The sequence below is a fragment of the Hippichthys cyanospilos genome, chromosome 22, assembly GCF_059441005.1.
Source record: "Hippichthys cyanospilos isolate Australia breed blue-spotted pipefish chromosome 22, RoL_Hcya_1.0, whole genome shotgun sequence".
NCBI classification, from domain to species: domain Eukaryota; kingdom Metazoa; phylum Chordata; class Actinopteri; order Syngnathiformes; family Syngnathidae; genus Hippichthys; species Hippichthys cyanospilos.
Window position 1 is genome coordinate 3,709,577 of NC_142390.1, and position 25,709 is coordinate 3,735,285.

Below are 25,709 nucleotides of genomic sequence, written 5' to 3' on the forward strand. Positions count from 1 at the left end.
GGTTAGTGTGTATGTGTGTTTCCGTCCCAAATTGCGTGGATACATCTTGATGTGTGTTTGAATGGAAACGCGCAGAAAACACACACGCACACAAGCAGTTTTTTTTTTTTCTTCCCGTATTGCGCGTCATTCAAACCGGACCGGAGTGTGCTAGTTTATCCCTGTGGTGGGTTGCACTAGTGAGCCTAATAGCGGCGTTGGCTGGAGACAGTCTTGCCCAGCGGAGGAATATTTGTGTACTTTATTTACCTTTCCGTCGTTTGTTTGCGATTTTCGTCATGCTCAACTCGGATTGTCAAATGTGACGAGTTTGATCACAGCAGAGGACTTCTTCACATCCCTTTTTTTTGTTTGTTTGTTTGTTGTACTAACTTCAGCTCGAGGAAAATAAACCTCACTCCTTTTTTGGGTAAGTTGCTTTACTTTGTTTTTATACGTGTGTTCTGAAATGGGAAAGTGGAACTAACTGCGTCCGACATGCGTCATGATTGTTTGCGTAAAGATACGTCACTTTTGTTATTGTTGCACACGTTAAAAAAAAAATGAAGTTAAGATCTCTCACATAAGTCGAGTCCGATTTCTGGAGGTTGAGCTAAAGTGTTTTTATATATCATTGTTTTCGTATTTTTAAAAAACTGTTTTCTTATCATTTTATGATTATTCAATTTACGTTTGACTTCACCATAAATTATATGGAAGAAAAAAACACGTCATGAGTAATAGTTTGCAAAAAACAACATTTATATTATTCATTAGGCAATTTAAACAATTATTACAGCGCATTTTATATTTAACTCCACACTGACATTTTTTTTTTTCTCACAAATCCTCACAATTTAAATAGTTCTTTTGAATTAAAAATTGGGTTCTTGTTTGACGTTTTGTTGTGAGTGTTTTGGCAAAACTTTTTGCAAGCAATGTTCCACATTGATTTAGTCATACTTAGAAAATGTTGTTCTTTTGAGGCATGCATGAAAACTCGCAATTAACACTAACATTTGCATGTGTCAATTTAAAACGTCGACGTTATTTCCACAGTTTGGGCTAAAATGGGGCAAAAGAAAATAAAAAACACAATAGTGCATTGTCTTGGATTTGAGTAACTCATGCCATGATAATTTTTCTTTTTTTTTGTGTGTGTGTATGATAACAATTAGGGGTGTGCCAAAATTTGATTCAAGGAGTAAAATTCCCAAAATCGATATTGTCGAAAAAATAGTTGCAACCTATTTTATACTGTAAAAGCTATGAATTTTATAACTAACTCCAAAGAGTAGCAGTATGTGCTCCATGTGTTTTTATTTATTTATTTATTTTTGGAAAGGTCACATTCTTTACAATCCAAAACTGAATAAATGTTAAAAAAAAAAAAAAAAAAAACAACACACGTTGCCTCTTGTTATTCTGTTTTGCAAAGCAGGCAAAAGCAGTATGACGATTCTTTGCACATCTATGTAATGATGTCAAAATCATCAATTGACAATCGATTGCACAATCGATTCCGAATTGAATTGCGGTCGCAAAAATCGGAATCGATTCGAATACCGGGACAGTGAAAGATTCCCACCCCTCATAAAAATAGTATCACATGCTGAACTGTGAAAAGAAATGTAACACAAGAGGAATCTAAAATTGTGGGGATATATCATGATATACGATACCCTGACCCCATTGCGTCGATACCGTATCGATACCGCCCCACCTCTAGCAAATCAATATTCCCCTTCGCGACTGTGTGCAGCTTGCCTCCTCGCGGGAGCCGCAGGGTGCACAGGTGTTCCTCTCCCGAGCTATGCAGGTGTGCACGGCGGCATTCCCGCCTCACTCAGCGGCTCGGGCGCTTCAAAGGCGCCAATAAACGACCCTCGTGAAATATGGCCGTGACACTGCACAATCAGCCTCTTTGTTGGAGTGTCCCTGTAATCGTTGTTTGAAACAGCCCTTGTTTATTATGCTCCGCTGTGCCATAAGAAAGGTCACTTCATTTTTTGTGCATATATATATATATATATATATATATATATATATGGAAAAAAAATACTGCCATTAGTCTCCCGACCATTGTTGGCAGCACTTATTAAAGGCACTTTCCTTGCTCGGCATCCATTTTTTGATTGCTGCATTCATCATGGGGTGGTCGTGCTCTACATTATGGTAATAGGAAAATGAATGTCCTCCACTGGATTAATGTGTGTAACCTGTCATAAGTTTCAATTATTTATCAAAATCAAGACCCTTGTGTGTGTGTGTGTGTGTTCATTTTTTTTTTCTTTTAACCTTCACATGTGGAAGTCTATGCTTCCGAAACAAGCCGAGGTAGAAAAGGCCCTGCAATTTATTTGTCGTTTCTGGAAAATTTTGCATGCGGAAGCTAGGACGGCGGACGCATTCTGCATGAAAAGTAGGAAGGTGGCCAAAAAATAAAATCAACAATTCTTGATTTGTAATCGATTTTAATTTAATTAAAAAAAAATCCTGCAGATAATATTCAATCAAATATAGTGAATAGTGATTTCAAATGTATTTATTCAAATTTAACATAGCTCTCATGAGAAAGTATTCAATTCCAGATTTTTTAATTTATTTGTTTTCAAACGAGGGTAAAGGAAAATGGCTGTCCCTGAATGAGTTAATTAGTCAGGAGCTGTTGAAAAAATGTCTTCCCACTCGAGTGCCACTCGTGCAAAAAATCAATTTCATGATTTAGCTCATAGCTTTAAAAATGACAAATTAATCAAATTAATTTGATGCCTTGCCCAGCCTTATCTGGACATTTAGGTGATGAAACGTTCAGTTTTGCTCATATGGTGACAAACTAACAATCTGTTTCACAATTAGACTCATTTTTAAATCTTTGATTTTTTTTTTTTTTAATGATGTATTCATGGAATTCATTCCATTTTTGCCAGCCTTATGAGACATTTAGATGATGAAACGTTTCAATTTTACTTCCATCCATCCATTATCTATTGTTTTATCCAAAAAAAATAACATTTTCAATCCCAACGTACTTTTCATCAGTCAAGGCATTCACCACTAGGTATTTATTTGTTTAATTTTTATTTTTAGTTAGAGTTACGGAGGGTCAGAAAATGCTTGTCACTGAATGTTGAGTAGTCAGTAACTATTGTTGTTTAAAAAAACAAAACAAGCATTTGTCCCTTTCTGCAAACCTCAATTTGACAGTTTGGCTCTTAAAAACTCATTCAATCCCAAAGACGTATTTTTCCGTAACATTTTTGAGTCTGAGCATTCCATTCTCTGTATTTATTTATCTACTAATCTTCAATTTAGGGTCAAGGAGGTTTGGTAATTAACATTAAATTGTGTGTACCATCCATCCAGCATTCTTTCACTTTTGCGAACATCTATCGTTTCGCTTAAAATAAATAAAAGAAAATCGTCCATCAGCCATAAAATACAAATAGTGTCTCCTCTAGTTTTATTTGTCATATGTCCATTCTCCACGTGTCCCTTCCCCAACGTCACATGCGCATTAGCGATGAAAAACGAGGGGGAAAAACAGGGGGCAACCTCCAGCCTGTTGCCCCGCCAAAACGGCGATTAAATGCAAAAATCTTCAGGTTTTATCCCCTTTAACTCGCCGGCGACGTTTCCATGACAACCTCCACGCACGCGAAGGCAAGCCGAAGTCATGGCGTCGACTCCCTCCCCCTCGTCCCCCTCCCCGAGTAAGAATGAAATCCGTGTTGACAGTTTTGGCCTTTAATGGCACTTTTGTGCCGCGCAAAAGTATTTGTTTACCGGGATCGCTGGCTGCGAGCTGTCAGCCTCGGAAAGATTGACTTCCCCAGATAAAAGAGTGTATTACGCGCTTAAGAGGCCACCCCTTTGCACCGTAATTACCCACATCACTGTAATGATGTTTTGTGTGGCCAGTTGCTAAGGGTCTTGGGACAACTCGGACTTTTTTACTTCTGCTCTGGGTCACTTAAGCCAAACCGGAGACCTGTTCCGGGTTAGGCGCTCAGGGTACGAGGATTAGGAAGATCTCGGACCCTTAGCCGCGATATGTTTTGGAGGTTGTCGCGCGGACCCTTCCGAGTCACGCCAACGTGTCGAAAGTGGACCGTAGCTTTGGGCAAACGCCTGACTTGGAGAAACAACATGGATGTGAGTCCAAAGTAGTTTTGACGTGAATTTTTTTTTTTTTTTTCGTGGGTCTTGGTTGAGCAGAGATGGAGGAGATGCCCCAAGTCTGTTTAGCCTCAGTAAAATACTTACATATGTGATTACAAATATGTCCCATGCCATCAAAATCCAATTGTCCGTTTTTGGCCAAAATACGTTTGTTTGATTCCAAAATGTGATAAAAGGCAGAGCGGATCATCGGGTTTTAATTAGCAAAGATTCTATTCTTATTGAGCGTTAGAGCTCATTCAATCCCAAAGACGAATTTGTACGTCTTCCCAGTTCAAACAGTTAATCCCAGTTTTTTCCAAATATAGAATGAATGACCCGTCGCATTTAATCGATTAATCAACAACAAATCCATTATCAAATTTTTCAACAACTCTTTTAATAACTGCAGTGTAAAAAAAAAAAAAAATGCTGTTTTTACCTTAAAATACCAGTCGCCAGAAAAGAACCGCTGAATTACGGTATCACAGTTTCTACAGCTACGTTAAGGAATTGTGTTTATTGTTGATTTTACACAGTACATTTTGTAATTGTAAGATCAACAGTAGCAATGCCATTTTTTAGCCTAAATGTAGAAAAAATTGTAGCGTAAAACTACATAGTGTTGACCGCTCTCTTGCAGCAGTTTTACGATTGCAAACTAGAAAGTGCAAGTTAGAATACTCAAAATTTGCCCTGACTTTCATGAAATAAGAAAATGACCTTGAATTTCATGACATTTTGCAGAAAATGCTGTATTGCAATAGATTATTTTATTCTCAAGTACAAGTGGTAATAGTGCAAACTAGTAAATTAGAATGATAGAAAACTGCCATGAATTTCACGTCATTTCAAAGCATTTTCAAAGTATTAATGGTATCAGCACCTGGTATCGGTATCTGTGACTACTTAAGAGTTGGACCCTTGTTCTGGTATTGGTCTAAAATGGTATTCAACATCCCTGAACATTGCATCGAGCGAGTTCATGAATCATCTAAAGGAGCAAGAAAAACCACATTGCGGGCATTTCCAGCCCAAATGATCTTCGGCACCTGATAAACGGACATTAGAAGAGTGGCAGGATTTCACAGGGATTGCGCCAAACGGCCTTGCCGCACTCGCTGGCCGGCCGCGTCCTCTTTCCAGTCAGCACCCTCAGTGACAGTCTGTTATCTTCCCCTTCCATTCATCTAGCAATCACTTGTTCATGTGCTGTGGTCACGGTCCAGTGGGAAAAAAAAAAAGAGAGCCAGAGTGTTGGTTTTGGGGTGTTTGTTCCGAATTAAAGATAAGAGGTCACTGGTGGCAAAAGGCAAGGTCATCTTGGAGCCCCTAACCACATGTGACGGCCAGCCTGTCACTTGCAGTTAGCACCGGAGGCTAACGGCCCATCGCGCCGGGCTTTGACGCGAAAGTTAGCTTCATTCGGATGCCGATTGAATCCGCTGTAAAAATACCGGGTTTGGGAAGGCCTGCAAACAAACTGTATGTAACTGGTACCTTTCCGCCCAGGACCCGAAAGGAAAGTATGTTGTGAGCGGAGCAAATAAAGCGAGAGCGAGCGGTAGAGGGTGTACGGGGGCTGCTTTGTGACGGTAACGCTTTTTGACAGGCACATTAGGCCGCAGAAAGAGCATCCAGCTCCGGGCTGAGGGCATATGGTGCCGCCTTCTGCCGGCGTCGCTCCGGACCAAGCTAGAACGCTCGCGCAGGGTCACGACTGTCTCAGGTTCGTTCCTTCTGTCTCGCTCGGCCAAATAAAACGGAACGGGGAGGATGGCTGCCGTGGGGGGAGGGGGGGTTGATGATGATGAGGAGGAGGAGGCTGTTTGTTGGTATGGAGTGCCGTACGGTGTTTTTTTGTCAAAGGACAAAAGGGATTTATTTATTTATTTTATTTATTTAGTATGTCCTCCCTTTTGGCTAAGATTCCTAGCAACGGGGACATTTGACATTCTCACAAATTAGGCATGTTTGAAAACACTTTTTTTTTTTTTTTCCCAGACCATCACCAGTATGAATATGCAGCGATAAAGAAGTCGCCAAGTACTTTTGATGCACAAAACTTCCTTCAAAATATAGCTTTTTTTTTTTTTGTTTTAAATACATTAAGTTCCATGAAATAAACCCATTCATTCCCTAAGACATATGCAGTAGTAAATCAATTATTTAGGTCATTAATTGCTCAAGTAATTTATAAATTTAGGTAAAGAAGTGCTAAAGTTTTGGGAATTATAAATAACTCATCCAATCCCAAAGACATATTTTTATCTTTTTTGTTTTAGGAGGCCAAACATTCAATCCCAGACGCTTTTTTTCCATCAAATTATGGCTGGAACTAAATGAAGTTTGCACTAAAGTAATTGAATACTTAAATCATGAAATCCATGTTTTCCTTAAGTGGCTAGTGGTTTACAATGGTTCCTAATTACTCAGTAGCAGCCATTTTCAGTCCCTCTTTACATCTTACACCGAGATAAAATAAAGCGACGCACTTTTGGCGGCGGTTTCGCACAAAACAACCCAGATTCGGTTCAAATGAACCCAAGGACCGCGCCGTTCTTTTTTGACCCATAATTGGCTTATTTTTCACCCAAATGTTTTCACAGTGTCGTACGGAAATCAAAATAAGGTGAGATATGGGCAATATTTGGGATGTCGGTTTTTAGCCGGCGTTTGCTTGCTAACATCCACCGTAGCGGAGGGATTTGATCTTCTTTCAGCATCTTGTGCTGTTGGACAACGTTCCCTAATCCTACTCTAAACAATGGCTGTGTTTCCACCACAGCGGCTTTGCCTTCATCCATGCAGGGAGCGTATAAAGTTTAAGATGACGCACGGCTCTGGTCTGAAGGCGGCGTATCGCCGGGAAGCTAATTACAGGCTACTAGTGGATCACAGCTTTAGGCTTTTCCGACACGCTTTTCGCAAATGGAGTGCTTGCATTGGAATAGAGGGGCCAAAACCGTGGTCCTGGGGCAATTTCTGTGCATACACTAGAGTTGCACGTGGCTTCAAGCAAGTGGGTTCGCGCCACCGTAAATTTCGGACTTAGCTTGACGTAAGGCACATTCAAATAGTTGGAGGTTACAAACTAATCCTTGCATTAAATATATTTTAATAATGTCATGAAAATTTGGCAGGTTCATGAGATTTACCTGCAGAAAATAAAATGCTCAATTTGTAAAAACGCTGCGCATGTAGATGATGTGCTCAAGTGGTTGATTCATTTTGACTGTATTTAGTAAGGAAAATAAAAATAACTTGGGCCTTGTACTATTTTTCTGTATTTGGTCCTCAGAGGAAAAAGTTTGGACACCCCTGTTTAAAACATAACTGGATGTGATAAGTCACTTCTGGCAGATGGTGCCATCTCGAGTGCCCATCGGAGCCTAAATACCTCCAACTTTCTCCTCCTTCCTGTTTTTTTTTTTTTCCCCCCTCTTTGGCGTCAAGTCAAACCTGTTACAACACCTGTTTCTGCATATGCAAATCTGTTGTTTTGTCATTTCATTAAACAAGGCGCCACGACAAGGGTCCCTCGTGGTTGCGAACGCGACTGGCGCCGAGCCCAGTTGGCATGCCGCTCACGAGATGCCGGAGGCGAGGGTGAGGAGAAAAAAATGGGGGGGGGTCGTCGGGGGCAACTCAGCCAGGAGATGCCCTTGTGAATCAATCTGGCCGGCTTCCTAAAATGTGGCTAATTATGAGCGCTCACGTGATTAGCCTCTCCTCTCTGGAAAGGAAGCAGCCCCCCCCCCAAAAAAAAACAAGAAAAAAAGTGGCACACACGTGTCTGGCACACGACCTGCCTACTCCTCCTCCTCTTACTCCTGCTGCTCCTCCCATCTTCATCCCTTCATCATCTGGCGCTCTCCTGCAGCGCTCGCCTCTTAACCACGTGCCAACACCGGGGCCCCGCTTTTGCTCCGGGGCTAATTGTTCGCCGGTAAACGCCGCGCTTGTCGGCGGGGGCCTCCACACGAAGAGGGATGGTGTCGGCAGTGATGATGATGATGATGATGACGACGATAGAGAGGGGGAGTGGAGATGATTGCGTCACTGTTTTCCCCGCCTTCATATCTGGCGATTGCCTCTTGTAATTCAGCCTGCATGAAGACAAAAACTTTCAAAGCTATTTCACCAGCATCTCATTTGTTCGCTCATTCAATCCCAAAGAGCTTTTTTTTTTTCAAACCCAGACATTCATAGCTTGGGAATTTCACGTTTCTTTTGATTGGCCTAAATGACGGTCGGCCGGTACTGAACGAATCAAGTACAAAAAGAATGAATTTAGTGGCGAACGTATTCAATTTCATGACAAAATCACCTCGGCGTTTTGAAAAATTCGGCGAGGACGGCCGCGGTTGGGCGATTTGCACTCTCCCCCCCTGCCCAGACGCGGGCCCCCGCGAGCCCCCTCTGATACGGGGAGAGTTCATTAGAGATGGGCCTTTGATGGGCAGCCTTTTCATGTGACTACCGGTTCCTCAAATACCTTGATGTAGAAGCTTAAGAAGCCATTGTGCAGTAAGCCCTCCTTTTGATGCCACTTATTTAGATCTGCATACTAAATCAGGGGGGAGTAAATAACCAGCCGGCAGATGGAAGCAAGGAGATAAGGCTGGGGCGAACAATCGCGTTTGTATTTTGTTATGATGTTGACAGCGGCTAAAATTCGCTAATCTGGAGCAGCTGATCTGCATTTCAAAGAAATCTCATTTAGAAGCGGCGAGGATAAAGTTCCTCTCATTGTGTCCATTTTATTGCATTCTTTACTAATTTATCTGGCCGCAGATTTAGCGAGCCGGCGCGGGCACGTAGCGCACGGAAGGGGTCTTAAATACTGTGAAAGCGGCCCGCGTCTAGACTGCGAGCTGAGGGTAATTACACGTCTGACCATGAATAGAATGGCTTCCCAGACTCATCTTTCCTTGAGAGGCCCTGAATCGCTTCGCCGGAACTGATAAGGCGCGTTTGGTCCCCGCAGAAATATTGCGGCCCGCTTTCCATAATGCCCGCCCCTCCTTTGCTTTTCCGACGCCGTATTTACTTTTAAGATAAACTTATTGTGTACTGTAATCTTGCTTGTTAGCATAATGTCCTCTTTCATCGATGGACCCTCCTTTTTCTTGCGGCGTGGAGGTATTTGTGGCGCCCCCTCTTCAATAGTTGATCTTCACTTAGCGCGCTTTATGGGGATATCAGCCCATAGTGTTATTAGGCCTTCGCGAATACTTTCACGCACTCGGATGTGCCGAACGGATTTACGTTTTGGGTATCCGACACGTGCGGTATTTGTAAATCCCCGCCAATCGGAGGTCATGCAGAATTAATGGTTCCTAATGCTTTTTTTTTTTGACGAAATAAAATACGACACGCCCGAGTGGCGTAGCCGCATTAAAGTCAACTTAACGGCAAATCGTTTCAAATCAGTAGCGCGCGCCAGCTTTTACCATCAAAGTCCACAAATTGATTACTTGTCAAGATTTTACTGCCCGACACGAAACATTCATGAGGGATTTTGATTTGAAAACAAAAACCTCCTATTTTTCTTCCCGCACGCACGCACGCCACAGAGCCTGGGTTTGAGGAGCAATCTGTGCAGCGTTTTCCGCAAACTCAAAACAGTGAGAAATTATAGCAGTTGGCATGTTTTGTTTTCAGCTGTGCTCTTTGAGCTCCGGGCTTTTTTTTTTTTTTTTTTTTTGGTACAGTTCACAGAGCACATTCCACAGGAATCAGCAGTTGCCGGTTGCCTGTAGGGGTCATTGGAATTCTGGGAGATTAAGAGAGAGAGAGAATCTCAGAGGAGAAGAGCAGGGGCCATTTTTGCCCCCCATGCCACCTCTGGCATGCTTCCATTAGGGGCCATTTTGCCCCTCATGCCAATTCTGGCATTCTTCCATCCTATAACTTGAATTTCTCTACAAATCCTGCACAGAAGAAGGAGACCATATTGTTCAGAAAATCGAGCGCTAAAACTGCCCAAAAATAAATTGAATAAACTCACAAATGGCTATGAAAAAACGTTTAAAAAATAAACAGGAAATAAAAACAAAAGCATATACAAAAATAAATACGTTAAAATTATTATAAAAAGATTTAAAAATATCAATAAATGTTTAAATGTCTGAGTTTTATATTACTCTTTCATAGATGGAAGATGAGCATTTTTATCCATTGATTTATACTTAATAAGAATAAAATAAATTAAAATACAATTCTAATAAAAACTATATATGTAATTCAACATTCAACAAAGTTTTGAACCTCGAGTGACTTAACAGAGTTTCTGCTAGTGTCAGCGAATCTGATTTAATGTTGTTGTTTTTTAAATGCTGAGCCATACGCTAATTGAAAGATGTAGCATTTCCATGCAAACTTGTTTTTGCAGGTTTTATGCCTTTATTTTGTTTTCTAAGTTTTCTATGGATGCACATTGTCGTTAGTGACTTGACTTTTCCAGCATATAAGACAAAAAAAGAAAATAAACTGATGATTTTCCACGATATAAACTATGCCTAGAGATAGCACTACTAATTTAATTCCGAAGTATATCCAACGTTTTTTTTTTTTCTTTTTCAAAACGTTTTTCCTCAGTCTGACTCGTGTACCTCCGCTAAATGAAAACCGACGAGGAATCAATTGTCTGTCAGAGTATCACCGTGATTTATACGGTGTTGAGTTTGTGTCCCTTCAGGCGTTGTTCCTTTTAACATCAGAGAGACTAATACGCGTGTGTTTGTGTGCGTCTGCCTATAAGCGCACTGGCATTCTCCCGTTTCACTGCGAAATCCAGGTGCGCTTTGTTGTGGCGCACTTTATTACCTTCTCCGACAAGCCGCACCGAAAGAAAATAGTTATGCATGACTCCATCCGGCCCGCACATGCCGGCGCCCGCACTGTAGAACGCACCTCGGGAAGCATTAAGAATAAATATGTGGTTAATATCTGCGGACTAATGATCTTCTTTGCGTTTTAGATTGCGTCATTCATGGGACCGGCGCCACCATTTTGACGAACAAGTTCTACCCCATAAAAGGTAAGTATCATTTCCTGTCCATCACTGGAAGTTTCTAATGTCCTTTTTCTGTCCACTCCGGCGCAGTTCTGTAAGTCCAGCAGAGTGATTGTAGTGGCTGGTGGAGGTCAAGAGGAGCCTATTATTACCCTCCCTCAAATGTAACAAATCTTGTCCACCTTGATAGAATTGCCCCTCCAGTTGGGCCTGTTTCACACCCCAAGGCTTTTCAATCTACTCTCGCTCGCAAGTTATGAGATGCGGACAAATGTGGGCGCGCGCTGCTGTCTTTTTATTTATTTTGTTGACGTCTCGATTGAGATTTGCAGGGGAACCGGATCATACGGGCTTTAAGTGATATTAGAGGAAATCGGAGGGCTGCGCGCCGAAACGCGAAGGCCAATTCGGTCTTGTTCGCCTAGCTGCGTAGCTGCGTTTTTGCTTTGAATCCAAACATCTATTCTCATTTCTTGTGTTTTTAGGCTGAAATATGCGTACTCTGCGCCTATAGAAACAACCTGCAAAGACGCACGCCGTGAAGTCCAAAGTGGTAAGTGAAAGACTTTTTATTTTATTGTCGTCGCATGTCGGCGTGTGTTGTGTTTATACGCGTACAATATAATGAGGCACATCAGTCATACGAAATGTGATGGCTTTGGCTCGGTCCAAGCTGCCGAAACCACAAAAGGGCGGGTTATAGTTGGAAAAACATTATATCTATTTTTTTTGCGACTTTACGCAGTCGGGAGCATGTTAGCTAACTTCAGAGTGAGAGACGTCAGAACAGAATAAATCCAAGACAGCAATTTGCAGCTATGCGCGGTTTAAATTTAAGTAAAAAAAATGTTGATTGTCAAATTTATAAGAGATGGTCAATTATAGTTAAGTGGAGATGTGTTATTTGAAGCGATGCAACTGGATTGCGGGATATGCTCCTGACACCCGGGCCTATTCATATGTCCGACGTTCTACGTTAATTGCACGCCCCATCAAACACACGAGACAACGCTAGAAATCCCCGAATGTCCTCGATTCAACTCACGAGGAGGACATAATAGCGTAGCTCAAATGAGTCAAACGATATTGACCAAAAACAAACGTCCACCGTCTTGGACACAAATAAAGTCTGTAAACTATGAAAGAACATCAAGTATCTAATTTGGTCACCAGTCCTAAGGTCCACTCCCCCAGGAGTCATATCTCTCCTGAGCAGAGTCCAGATGCTCTACCCGCCTTAAACAGATTTGAAAACCACTTCCTAATTTGTGAAGCGCTCGGTTATATCTTCAAAGACCGAGTCTTTACTTTTTCGGCCAACAGATATTCACTGACTGCTTGAAAACTCCTTTTAATCAGTGCAATAAAAATCCCAATTGCTGTACTTACAGTCATATAACAAAATCTCCAGCAATTAAGTATAACTTGGCGGCTTTAAAGCAACCGCGCTTCAGAGTGAGCCCTCCGCTCACATTTCCAGTCTGAAATTGATTTCTTGTCATAGATCAGAGAGCTCTTGTCATTTCATTTCCAATCCTCAAACGGTTTCTCTCAGCCGGCTAAGTGTCGGCCCTCTCGGTGGGCCAACCTCCGCGGATCTTTACCCCGGCCACTCAGACCCGTCGAGGGGGTAGAGGGAGAAATCAAAAGGACTCGGATGATTCCCCATTGGCAGTTTCCATTGTCTAGCTGATTTGGGATTGGTGCAGGAGGTGAAACTTGAAGGCTAGTGGGTGGGGGAGGATGGAGATCAGGCAAAGCGACCCCCCCCCCCCCCTTTTTTTTTTTTATCTTTATCCACTATTAACCCCAGTGCCCCGGTGTGTGGCTCAGATCAGGACCACTGGTCAATCCCCCATTCACCGCCACATGGAATATTTTAAAGTTAAGCTCCCTCGCCGAACAAAAAACTCTTACTCATCAAAGGTTTTTTCTCCATTCTTTCCTTTGCCCATTCCCGAGGACGTCCTGCCTCTTCTCCGTGGTCCGCTGTTTTGTCTTCACACTTTGAGTAGAGAACTTCTGTAAGTTCCGCAACTTCCCAACGGGGATTTTAATGAGGTTTTTGGCTGTGATAGCGTGAGCGAATCGGAGTCGATGACGATCCAATGACGTCCCATCCCGAGCTGATCTCAAGATCGAGGGCCGTCCCGGTTTGAAACGGGCCAGGTTTTTTTCGTGGGGGGAACGTCTTTCGCCAAACGGTACCATCAAACCAGATGTAAGCCGTCACACTGCCAACGTAGAGAGTCTTAGGAGTTGATTGCAGATTTCCTACCACTCCGCATGAACGTCTGTTATTCTTGTCTAGTCCATCGAGTTCATAAGCATTGTACAGTATTTACCCTGTTATAGGTCTGACGTCGTTTGGTTTCCTGAAGAGTACCCCTCCGATAATTTCCTCAAACAAGCGCGGCGTCTCGTCTTTCACGTGTTATTCTTTCCGTACAACTTAATTGGAGAAATTTTGGGCGCGGAAGCCGGCCTCGGAGCCCCAGATTATTGTGAAACTCAACCTGAGACAGGCATGACATCAGAGTGGCCTGACATTGGTTTGAACTCACCATTTCAGGTGGGAAGAATTACGAGTGGCTTCACTGGACCGCCGATCGTGTCCAATGAATCGGTCGCACGCAGTCGCACATTCTTTTCCCAAGGTCTAAATGCTGATTGTCCTGACAGATTGAACTGCTGTGTTATCACTAAACTGTCACGCTGCCTCATTTTTCAGCCTGCACGCGGGCTTTATGTAAGCCCTTCACAGTTCACTGTTCCGCCGGGACGTCGCCGTGACCTCAACTTAAATGTACACTATTTTTACCTGCCGATGAGTCGGAGTTAGGTCAGGTTCCCTGCAACCGTATGTAGAGTTGCTGTCCAAAAATGCACGAATTTGCCTATTGGAAGGCATTTTTTTAATTTTTAAAATTCCTTTAATCACAGTAAATAATGTATTGTGGTTTTCCTACTTGTTTTTTTTAAATTCTCACACTTTTTTAGCATGCATCTCCTTCCACAAAAAAAAAAAAAAAATCAATTATGTCATTAATTGGTTCCGCAAATTTTAAAAAATAATGCCTGGTATCAGCCCAATACAGATACCGCACCTGGTATTGGTCCTCCTTCAGCAACGTTGATTGCGTCCTACCCAAACACACGAAACATCCTTGGAAAAGCCAGGATGTCCTCTACTGAGCACACCAGGACTTAGTAGGGTAGCCACAATGACATGAATGGTCTTTAAATACTTCTCGGATCTGAATCCATTGTCGGTAATGATCATTTGATCACAGCTGGAAAAGCGATAAGCGCAAACCCAGACTGTGCTGCAGACTAGCTGCTCGGGAGTAGAATGGGCGTGTGTGTGCGCGCGCGTGAAAACACACAGCATGCCGGATTCGGGTCACAGAGCTGACAGACAGTGGAATGCGAATGTGTGTATGTTGACAAACTCCGCTGCACTCTGAATGGGGTTTGTGATTACACCTCATCATGCTTGCTGCACGGGCCCTGTCCATGCTAAAGCCCCCCCTCCTCCCATCATTCTCACTTCTCCCTGAGCTCTCTCTCTCTCTCCCCCCATTTCTCCATCTCTCACTGTAGTGCCTCTTGGGCAATCATGTGGTCACACTACCTGACTCCTTGCTACTCAAGAGTGCAGTTGACAAAAACAGCCCGAGGCCCGTCATGTGGAAAAGATTCAGTCGGCGAACTGCATATATCCCCCCCCCGCTTCCTCGCAGCGCCTCACTTTCTCCCCGTTCTCCCCATGTAAGCGATGCACAGGGGTGTTCCCTCCCGCTGCTCACCTGTGAAGGCAACTAGCCGTCCTTTTTTTTGAACAGCCAAACTCACCAAAATCCTCCTGGCTCGCTCACACCAAACGAAATCCACGCGCGCTTTTTCTTTGTCGGTCCCGCCAAGCTCCCCTCTGTCATGTAACACAAAAGCACGGAGGTCAGTCAGAGCGCTCGCTTGTCAGTCAACTCGGTGGTCCCGCGCTGTCGAGTTGCTCACCTGTATTTATTGGAAGAAACACGCTCTGCCATACTCGGGGGAAACCGTGCCGCCCCCCCTCTCTTTTCGCCCACTCTCACTTTTTCTTTCGAAGAAAATGCACTTTTGTACTTTGCTGTGATGCGCCAACGCTTTAGAGAGGATCCGTGTCGGAAAAACCTGCACGGGCATCCCTCACGGCACCGTATCGCGCTATCGTCGAAAGCAAGTCGAAGCAAGTAGCAGATTATAGGCTAATGAAATTACCTAAAAAATGCAGATGTACAGATACCGAGAGTACGTTGTTGTCACAGTTAAATCCCTGTTCTTTATTAAATATAAAAGACATTCCAAAGAAAAATGCAAAAGTACAACACCATCTGGCCTCCATTTTGCCCCTAAAGCAGAGTTGCCTTTGTTTGTATTATTTTGGAATCTTCTCTCCATCTGTGCGCTTTTATTTGGCGGCGCTGCGACCTCTTTGTTAGCGCTTCTGTTTAAAGCCACGCTAGCTCCGAGGCGGCCGCGTTCATCTCATCTCCCCACCTGACTGAGCACACGCGCCGGCGCGCGCGTTTCTCAACGGCTGATTGAAACCCGTGTCGCTAATGTTCAGCGAAGCATTATATTGTAGATAAAGTAAATAAACGGGCTCGGCGTTTGAGGGAGCGCTATAACGCTTTCTCGAATTGAATCGATAGCCGCTGCGAACGGAGGCCAAGATGTTGTCCGCGGCTCCGGAATTTCACAACTGAAATGTTTTTTTGAGCATCTCTCTAGAAAAGTAACACTTGCATTCGAGGTCTTGCGGGCAAGTGGCCGCTCGCGATGGAGTACGCCGACGTCGAGGCGTTTGCTTTTTCGTTTGCCGGCCGCGCTAAAAGCCACAACTGCCTGTTAAAGTCTATTAATGCGTGTTTCTTTCAACTCACCATTCACAGAGTTCTTTCAGACCGTTTAACTGGGACCCCTTTTTTTTTTTCTCTCCTCGGAAAGACTTATTCAGCAGCGAGTCAGCATATCGGTTCAATTCGCAAGCGGCCGGGCTTGAAAACCGGAATCTGCGGAATGATCCTTCGGTCGGACCCGGTGTCGAGTCGTAGATCCAAAGAAACCCTTGCTGATATTTTCACCTGGCATTATGTAAAGCTCGGCTTTGACCCGGACAGTTAAGTGGTCCAGGTGACATGGTAATACGTTTGCTTTGTACCCGCTGATAAATACTCAAGTGCTCCTTTCCCACTCGGCTGCTTCCCAATGTGTTTGGACAGCCTTTTTTATTGTGAAAAAGGGTCATTCAAAACTCCCCTCTGCCTTTTGTCCAATATTTTTGCGGCGGTGATAGTTTTTCCCCATTTATTTAGTGAATAGTCAGCGGGTGAATAAGAAGAAGAGCGTGTTTTACATTATGGAAATGATGACTTGGGTTATAATCTCACACATATTCATCGCGGCAGACGTTGGGCCTTTTGTGATACTTTGTTCCCGGTCCCCTCAATGGAGCGCGAGCTTGAATCCTATCTTTTTTTTTTTTCTTTTTTAAGAAGTGATAATGTTTACCATCGTTTTATTCGAAAGGACCGCAAAAGAATTCACAGCTGTGTGGTACTTTTATGCTAACCCCTAATATGTATCCCTTCTCAATTTCAAATCTGAGAATCACAGCAGCAGCAAATTTTGTTAATATGTGTTATTATGGTGCAACACGTTTACCCAACCTTTGCACATATTTCAGGTAAGCGCTCAATGAGATTCTGCCGGCGAGCGAGCTAAGCACATTGTGGAATCTCTGTAAGGTTGTTAATCATCACCTCCTTGGCGCTGAATAAGGTACACTTTTCACAAATATCTTTCTCAACCTGAATACGAGGAAAGACCGTTTAATGCTAAACACTAAGCGAATCTAAAACTGACAAGTGCATTTTAATGAAATCTGGCGTGTCATCTTTGAAAACAAAGTAGCATTGAAATGAATGCATGTTAATGTGGTGCAACGCGTTTTGCTAACCAGCAACTTCCAACATGTTTTGAACATAGCACAGAAATACGAGGATTGTTAGAATACCGCACCAAAACAACAGTACCGTGTCTGCTGTCGGTTAATGACAGATGGCTAGAAGGTAGCAGCATGAGACTCCACCCCCACAGGGCAAGGAAAGAAGATCTGCAATGCACAAATGAACACGAGGGGGAGACGAGATCAGAAAAACAAGACCAAAAACCAACAAATAAATAGGCTCTACGTGAAAGGAGTATATTATAATAGTACTGTATACTACTGGAAGTTATCACAAAAGGTGGGGGGAAATCTAGCGTTGCTTTGGATACAATAACTGGTTTGGGGGATGCCCACATTTTTCCAGATGGTACCAAAACACAGTGGCATGTCACTATTGGGCAATTATTAACGCTAAGTAGGGATTAGTGTTTTGGATGTTGACGGTAAATAAGCTCTCAGAGTGTATGTTAAACACACCTTTTGTGAATCCGACACGTTTTCCCCCGGACAGAAGGCCCCCCCCTCCCCTTTTCATGTATTTACAGTTCATATGATCGCAGAATGTCAACAGATGCAAATGTGTGCCAAAGAGATTTGCAGGAGGAAAAAAAAAAAAAAAGCACGGAAGCCAAGATGTTTGTTTTGCCTGCTTTTACTCCGCCTCCCCTTCGAATTGTTTTCCCTTCAACATCTTGACAGCATTCGGGATTAGTGCCATAGCTGCTAACAATCATTAGTGTGTTTTCACCATTGTGTCATGGACTGTTTTCCACCATCAACCCCCCCCCCCCCCCCCAACTGCTCATACCTCCTGTTTTCGTGGGCGAGCGAGAAATGAAAAACAAACGCGGCGACCCCCGGTGAACCCTCCTGACGCACAGTCAGTTAAATGGTTTGTAAGACGTTTAATTACCAAGCGGCGTTCTCGTGATTCATCTCATCATTAGATGTATGATATTAAGTGAATTGGCTCCCCTGGGCCTCCGTGTTTCACAGATCAATAGATTTAGATGAAGCTTGAAGGTGGTGGCGGGCCGGGTGGCCACTTCCAACACTTTGGAGTCCCCTGATTAAAACTCGCGCATTGTTACTGCCGCGCGCCGACTCATTTGCTTATACGATTCGATTATGGATACCGGCGAAGCTCTCTAAGTCTGTTTGCCGCTTTTTGAATGGATTTATGGCTCTTGGGTTCATTTGGTTGCTGAAAGGACACGAAACAATAGGCAAGGTTAGGACGGCGCGCGCTTGCTAGCGGCAGAGTGCTAGCGTTGGCACTTTGGGACACTTTGTTGCTCTGGAGCATTGTTTGGAGGCATTGTGGAGATTGCTCATGCGGCGTGTATACCTCGGAGGCCCGCGAGCCCGCAGCCTGATATTGCTCCTATTCCCAATGTGAATATGGTCGAGTGGTGATTGGGGACTTGCTGCACCACCAAGCCGCTATTCGCCGCACCCGCCGCTACTAGCCGGAGTTAATTGTCCATTATCTACCATTATCTGAGCTCTCTCCCCGGCTCCTGTCTTTTATTCTATCTCACTCGTCATTCTCGCCGTCACCGCCGGCTCATTCACTCGGCGCGGTACCCGACGCCGGCCGGAGTTAGGCCCTGGCGCCGGTAGTTCGCGTCGTAATGACCGTCTTTGTTCCTTTGCTTCTTCGGCGTCATGCGCGACTCAAGAAAAAAAAAGATGGATTCACCGGGTACTCTGTGCTTTAAATCTAAAAGCTAGTGCGTGTTTGCCCGTTTCGCTCGACAAAATAGCAGTTGATCAACATCCGCTAAACAGATGCTTCTGCAATATTCGCGCATATCCACATTCATCTGGTGAGGTGTTTGAGGAATCCTCGGAAATTTCACTTGATGGCACTGTTTTCCTTTTTTGCTTCGCTGGAGCAACGGGGCATGTTTTATGTATGCCCCGCACACGCTGTGGCATACATGTGCGAGGTCTACGCAGTCAGAAAGGGCCGAGTAGTATTCTCCTGAGTGTAGTTTTTCAAATTAAAAATTGAAGAGAAATTCTCGAAAAACCTAATTAATTGAATGTATTATTCACGTTGATAGTATACATATCTCTGTGAAAATATGTATGCTATATATGTATGTATATATATATATATATATATATATATATATATAATACTGTATGTATGCATTCAAAACTTTGATTAAATACATACACTATAGGTGCAATTATAATTATTCATCTGATATAAATGACAGGTTAAGCAATGAATAAAATAATCAATAGTTGCAGCTCTAGCACGTGGGTCAGCAAAAATGAAAATTGTCCGTCACTAAATGATCAGAAAAAACATTGAAATAAAACACGGTCCATCCTGTGGCTTTCTACATTAGCGTTTTTGTTGCTCATATAGCTGTGTGCTTTGCATTGATGTGGTAGGCTAAACTTGAGCTGCTTCATCTGTAAACAAAGAATGCATATTCCGCTTTTATCAAAGGTTTCAACTGGGCTTTTTAAAATAGGGACAACTGTCACATGCTCTTCCGTTTTCATGTCTTCCTTCTGCCCTCCCACACACAACAGGAGCCTATCAAAAGCATGCCGAACACAATGACAGCTAATCAGCGTCCACTTCAGGGTGTGATTGACTTTTCTTTCAATCCCCCGCCAGCTCAGTATCCCGCGATTAAAAATGAGATCAACTCAATTAAAAAAAAAACCAGTGCTTTAAATATGACTGTAATTGATGGCTCTCAATCCCTTATATATTTCTGTTGATTCTTTTTTTTAAAGGAAACATATTTGACTCCATCTATGACTCGCCGCTTGTCTAATGGAGAAAGCGAGGGAGTGAGAGCGAGCGAGCGAGAAAGAGGATAAAGGATTAAAGTGAGTGTAAATTAGGTTTGGATGGGTGCGTTAATAAGCCCTCGCGAAACAAAACGAAGGAAGTGTGGGTCCGGCGACCGTGCCAACGAAGACGCCGTACATCACAAGAAAAATCCCCACGCTTGTATTACAGCATTAAGCGCATCATAAATAAAAGGTGCGGCGCTCATAATTGAGGCTCCGGCGTGGAGAACCTCGGCTGGAGATGAGAAATGGAAATCTGTGTACTGGTAAATAGATAATCACACAAAAGTAATTGAGGTTTTCAAACCCCAATCTCCACTGCCAGCATGAGCTCGTTTGCATGTTAATCACGCCGGCGATTTGCCTTCATCGCCGGCCGGTCTCCGCGCACGCTTCCGTAACCGGCTTTTAATTGCATTTAAAATGTCACGGAGGTGGGACACGTGTAATTTAGCCCGGACTGTGTCCATATTAATGGATGCCGGCGTTTTTGTTGTACCGTTCGGAGCGTTTGGAGTTGTCCGTGTGAGTTCCGCATCTTCGGAAAATTCCATAATCCTTCATTTTCTTTTATTAGCAGCTGTTTTTTTGGCCTTATAACGATGAGAATGATCATCCCCGAATGCAGCTAGGGGCACTCGGGAGAGGGGAAAGCAGCAAAACAGGCCTCTTTAATTTTTCATAGAGGTGGACCGCGAGGAGCAATAAACCCATATCCCTCTTCCCCCTTTTTCCAGATGCCTTCTACGCCGCTGTATCTTACCAAAAGCAGGGGGAAAAAAGTTCTGCCGAGACTCACATGAAAGGAAGGAACTGTTGAAATGTTAATTTTACCATCTGCTGTCGAGACCTTCTACCTTGCGCGTGTTCCCCCCCCTCCCCTCCCCGCCCCGCCCGCTCTAATCCCTCAGTAGTTGTGTTGTGTTTCGGCAATGTGCTGCTATTTTGACCGTTTGAAGTCACGGGCGAGCTTGGCTGCAAAATGCAGAGGCCGCGTGGCGCACGGCGTCCCCGCTCGAATCGGCCTCCAAATTCAATCGGGATTTGGAGTTCGGCTTCTCTCAAACGACAAAAATAACGAGACGCCTCGTTCAGTTCATCGCGCCTGGGTTGCCCGAATCGGGTATCGATATCAGAAAGCTGGCAAAAAAAATGCAGTAAACGGGTCATTTTCTGAGACGTCTTCTTTTGAAAATAATCGATTGGGTTTGATTTGGAGTTCAAAACAACGGTTATTTCTTATTTTTTCCGTAATCGCCCAGCTCCCCTCGGGGGACTCGGCGAGTCCGTTTTGGATCGTAATCAAGGGTTTACAAGCGCCCCCCTTCCAGACCCTCCGGTTTTCCCGTAAGCTCCATAAAGCCCAAGAAAAATCCCGGCATACGCCTGGGCGATTTGTGTTTTTCATCTTGCGCTCGTCACAAAAAAGCTGACAGTTTTAAAGGTGAGAGCGTGGCGCCAAGTTTGAAGATGTTGCCAAATGGACGGATTCCATTGCGCGATTGGATCGTTTGGCAATTAGGGTGAGACATCCTGTGTGTGGAGTTGCTTAGCATTTTCCTTGGCCCGCGGAAGATTGTTTAGTCTGCTCTCATTGTGAGCTGTTTCTGAGCTGCAGTTGACGGTTGTTTGCAGAGCGCTGGGGGAAAATGTGAGAGGGGCCAGTGCCTTTCTCTATTTATTTATTTTTCCCCCCGTCCTTGGAGCTGGAATCTGATTTGTGTTCATGTTCCTCTATTCTCTATGAGCGTTTTTTAAGTGTGGCTGCTGAAATCTAGACTCTGTATGACCTCACCGCGCCGCCTGTGTTTCATTAATGACCAGCCCTGTGGTTTGGGGAGAAGAATATTTTTCATATGACACCGCCTTGCATTAGCGTGGCGCGGCAGCTGCGCAACCACAAAATCATCCAATTTTGTGGCTTTGGAAGGTGTGAAAAGTTCAGCTCCCTTTAGCAAGCCTTGCATTTATAATTACATCCCGCATGCACGCGTGAGTGCGCATATATGTGTCAAGGAGAGGAACTACCGAAGACTTGTAAAAAAAATCACCTGCTGATGAAACGTTTGTCTTTCGTTCTTCCTTTTGCGAGTGAGATTTATTTCAGACGGTTAAACTTAGAGCGTTTGACGCGCGAGAAGCCGCTGTAAATAACACCTTCGAGTCAAAGCTTTTTCTGACGTCCGTTTCACGAATGATGAGTGTTTATTTGCAGCATGCTTTCATGCTGTTTTGTAGGGAAGCGTGGCCGCCATTGTGGAGTCTTTGACTGGAATAAATGCTAAAAGCGGCGGGGTTTTTTTCCTCACAGTGCCGCAAGAATATCGACATGCAAAATTATTGAACATATTGTTGTAATATAGACCAAAAACTAGCCTATTTATTACTTGTGCTTTTAAATATTTTTGAATACGGTGGAGCCTAGCCTTTTTAGCACCATGGACCGCTTTGACAATTTTATCGCAGGGCTGGGGTGGGAAATCTCCAACATGCCTTTAAGGCCGTGGTCACTCGCCATCTCCAGCACGAGATGCACCCGGTTTGGCTGGAAAGTAGCACTCCAACGCCTTATCGCATTAAATCGTTGTTTCAAGTACTACTCCTGGTATTGCGTGTTAAAAACTTTGTTTTTCTTCAGTTGGATGCTTTTCGCCGACTCTTATCAAATACATTTTTCCAAAATGTCCTACTCTTTTTCTGTGGGCTTAACCTATTATTTGAAAAATCGAGTTTTTTTTTCCCCTAATACACTCAAATTCACTAGCAGTTGATCCACGGATCGGCACGGGTCTGCGGACCGGTGATTGGGGACCCCCGTTTTATCGCCCTTGCAATATATTCCAACGTACCCTATTTACCAGTCCGTTTGAACAAGTTTGCCAGTTCAGCTCACACGTCTGTCTTTTTGGACTCCAGGAAGAACGTCCCCCTAAAGATGTTTTTCGAGCAGACACATCTGGCACAGGAGGTATTTTCTATCCAGATTGATTGATTCCCCAGCCTTTGTTGGGAGTCTCTCACGTGAGCTACGCAGCAATTGAGTACGAGCAACACATAGCAAAGATTTGCAGCCCCCCCCCCCACGTGAAAGCCAGACACTAGACGAGCGTAACTCTGTTTGCTACCTTACTGGATATCAAATATCCAAAAGGAAACTTCAGATTTGTCCCAAAACAAAGGGGCTTTGTGGCGCCGCTACTTATTTCTGCTACCGTGATCGTAATTCAATCAACACAACAAATACATGACTTGACTTGACTTCATATGCTGAGTTCCTCTCCATTCATCACGCGTTAAAAGAACGGCAACGTGGGCTACGAAGCGAAAGGTGAAACCGGGAGATAGAAGCAAGTCGCCGGGGCTCAGGGAAAGCGCACAAAGGAGGAGATTACCTAATAGTTGTGCTATGTACGTATCTGTCGGTGCGGATAGATGTCTTGCAGGTGGCTGATGGGTGCGTTTAAGCCCGCCAGAAACACCCCCTCCGCGGAGCTGTCTTCCTGGTATATATGACGACTTGCTTTGATGGGGGCAAAAGCCAGCGCGGGGGGAAAGTTAACGATGTTGCCATATAGCTTGTAACTTCTTGAAGTTGGTTCCTGCGAGCGTAGATGCGTGCGCTTCTGTGTGTTTGTTAAACTTCGAGTTTAGGAGTTTCTCATGAAAGATTCTTATTGGATTTTGAAGGCTGTAAACCACTCGTGATTAGTTCAGAGATCATCCCCGACCGCGGTGGATTTCTTACATCCTGCTTGGTGTAATCTTTGCAGGTGATGCGTCCAAATGAAATTCTCACCCCCAAAATTATTCGATGAGATTAGAACGAAAACAACGGTCAAATAACGGCAGCGTATTGCGGAAAGACACGCTGTGATGCTTTCCTGTACCCTAGACAGACGTGGTAACTCTAAACGCACTTGCCGCGGTACACATATTTACTTAAATCTTAAATTATAATTGAATAAATCATTTTATGAATGAATAATTTAAGATTTAAGTATTATATGCGTACAGAACTGCTGCAATATTTGTCTTAAATAATAAATTAAGCGTGAAGACTTTCACATTTAAAAAAAAAAATCTTAAATTAAAAATGCTACTTAGCTACTTTTTGGGGTTCCGGTCCCAATCAACTGCAAAAAAAGAGTGACCACTGTATATATATGACATGTGCATGCCAATGCGGATAATATTGAGGCAAATTAATTTTGAAGTTATTTTTGGACACTCAAGCCCAAACTTCTGGACTAATATGTTTTTGATCAGCCCCAACCTTTATACTCACCGAAATCCCCGCTGGCCTTAAACGTTTTGATAAATTGTACATTTAGTCCTATTTTCAAAGTCATCAGCGATTGCTTTTTCGCCACTCGGCGCACTGAACACGGACAGCTTTTAAAGGCAGTGAGCAGCTCTGATAAGTGGCCCCATCTTTGTTGCCAGCCTTTTTTTTCTCAAGGTTTAATAGCCACTGTAAATTGAATTATAATGTATTTTCTCCAATTGAAATTTCCCTCTAATACGGTATAGTCCGCGAGGACTGTTGAGACCAGCTATTTAGGAATACAAATTAACTACTTGCATTTAAGCAGGGGGGCTTTTGCTGCAAATACCTCGCAAACGCTAAATGGAATAGCGAGTGTGTGTGTGTGGATGGCCCCAATGGCAAAGCAATTTTCAAAGTTGTGGCGTTTTTCCACGCGTCCGCCCAAGACGTTTGTCTGTTTGTGTCCCGCGGCGGCGCTCGCAAGCGTTCATTTGAGCCCGGTTGAAAAGCAAGGGGCTTCTCAATGGTTCTGGCCGCGGCCGACCTTTTGAGGGACGGCGTCGGCCGAGCAGCTCGTCGCGAGCCAAACTTTCGCTTAACTTGTTGCCGGAATAGTTTCTCGTTTTCGGGAGGAAAATTGCGGTGAACGATTGAATCGGGGAATCTCGCCTGAAGGAGAAATTGCCACTTGCGTACTTGTCTTTGACCAAAGTGAAGCCCCCGCGCCCACTCCGCGGGGAACATGCTGTTTAGGAAGATATAAAGGAGTAATTTTATTACTGGCTACATGTCTGCTCAGAAGCCATTTCATTTCTCCTTTCAGCCTCCGCGGACGCCTTTATTTGATCTCATATTCCAGAGTAGGACTGCCTCAAACCGGTCGGAGTCCGTTTATTTTCATTTGGAAAATACATTTCCAGTTAGAATGGAAGTATGGAGCGTGCGGAGTGGGGGGCGGGGGCTTGAACGGACGCGAGCGACTCGGTCTGTCTTGTCCTGCTGGAAATTTGGGCTAAACTTCGTGAAGTCCAACCTCTTCTCTGAGGGTCCTTCAATTTGCCTGCGTTTTGTGATATTACGGCACGAGTAAAGTAAAGAGAGAAAAAGACTCATTTAGGTTGGCGAGGGGAGGTATTGCAGATGCCTATTAATGTCGTACGGGAACGTTCAAATTGAGATTTCCTGCCCTGTGAAATACATACTTATAAGTTTTCATTTCAAAAAATACAACACGAATATTTTTTTCGGTTAAATGGGCCAGTAAATCTCACATAGCAATTTTATTCTGCCAAACGTCACAATGGGCTTCGCTTTAAAAAATATCCACAACGCTCTTGCAAAAATATGAAGAAAACTTGCAAAAAATAAATTCATGTTCACACATCAACACATAAATGCATTTTCCGCACTATAAGGCGCACCCAAAAGCCTTAATTTTTTTAAAAAGCTGATGGTGCGCCTTA

The 25,709-nt window shown here is 43.7% G+C and overlaps 1 protein-coding gene across 7 annotated transcripts in view; it reads left to right on the forward strand.

The window, feature by feature from the left end:
• Positions 1–25,709, forward strand: part of foxp2 (forkhead box P2) — an 87,217-nt gene continuing 61,508 nt past the window's right edge. For 3 of the 7 annotated variants that reach the window (XM_088406596.1, XM_088406602.1, XM_088406603.1), the window contains exons 1-3: positions 1–409; positions 11,126–11,185; positions 11,647–11,714. The gene's annotated coding sequence lies outside the window, so the exon portion shown is untranslated. Of the gene's footprint in view, positions 410–5,752; positions 5,870–10,492; positions 10,538–10,846; positions 10,943–11,125; positions 11,186–11,646; positions 11,715–16,891; positions 16,988–25,709 lie in introns of those variants that run through there. The other 4 variants (XM_088406597.1, XM_088406599.1, XM_088406598.1 and 1 more) reach the window with 4 other exon arrangements.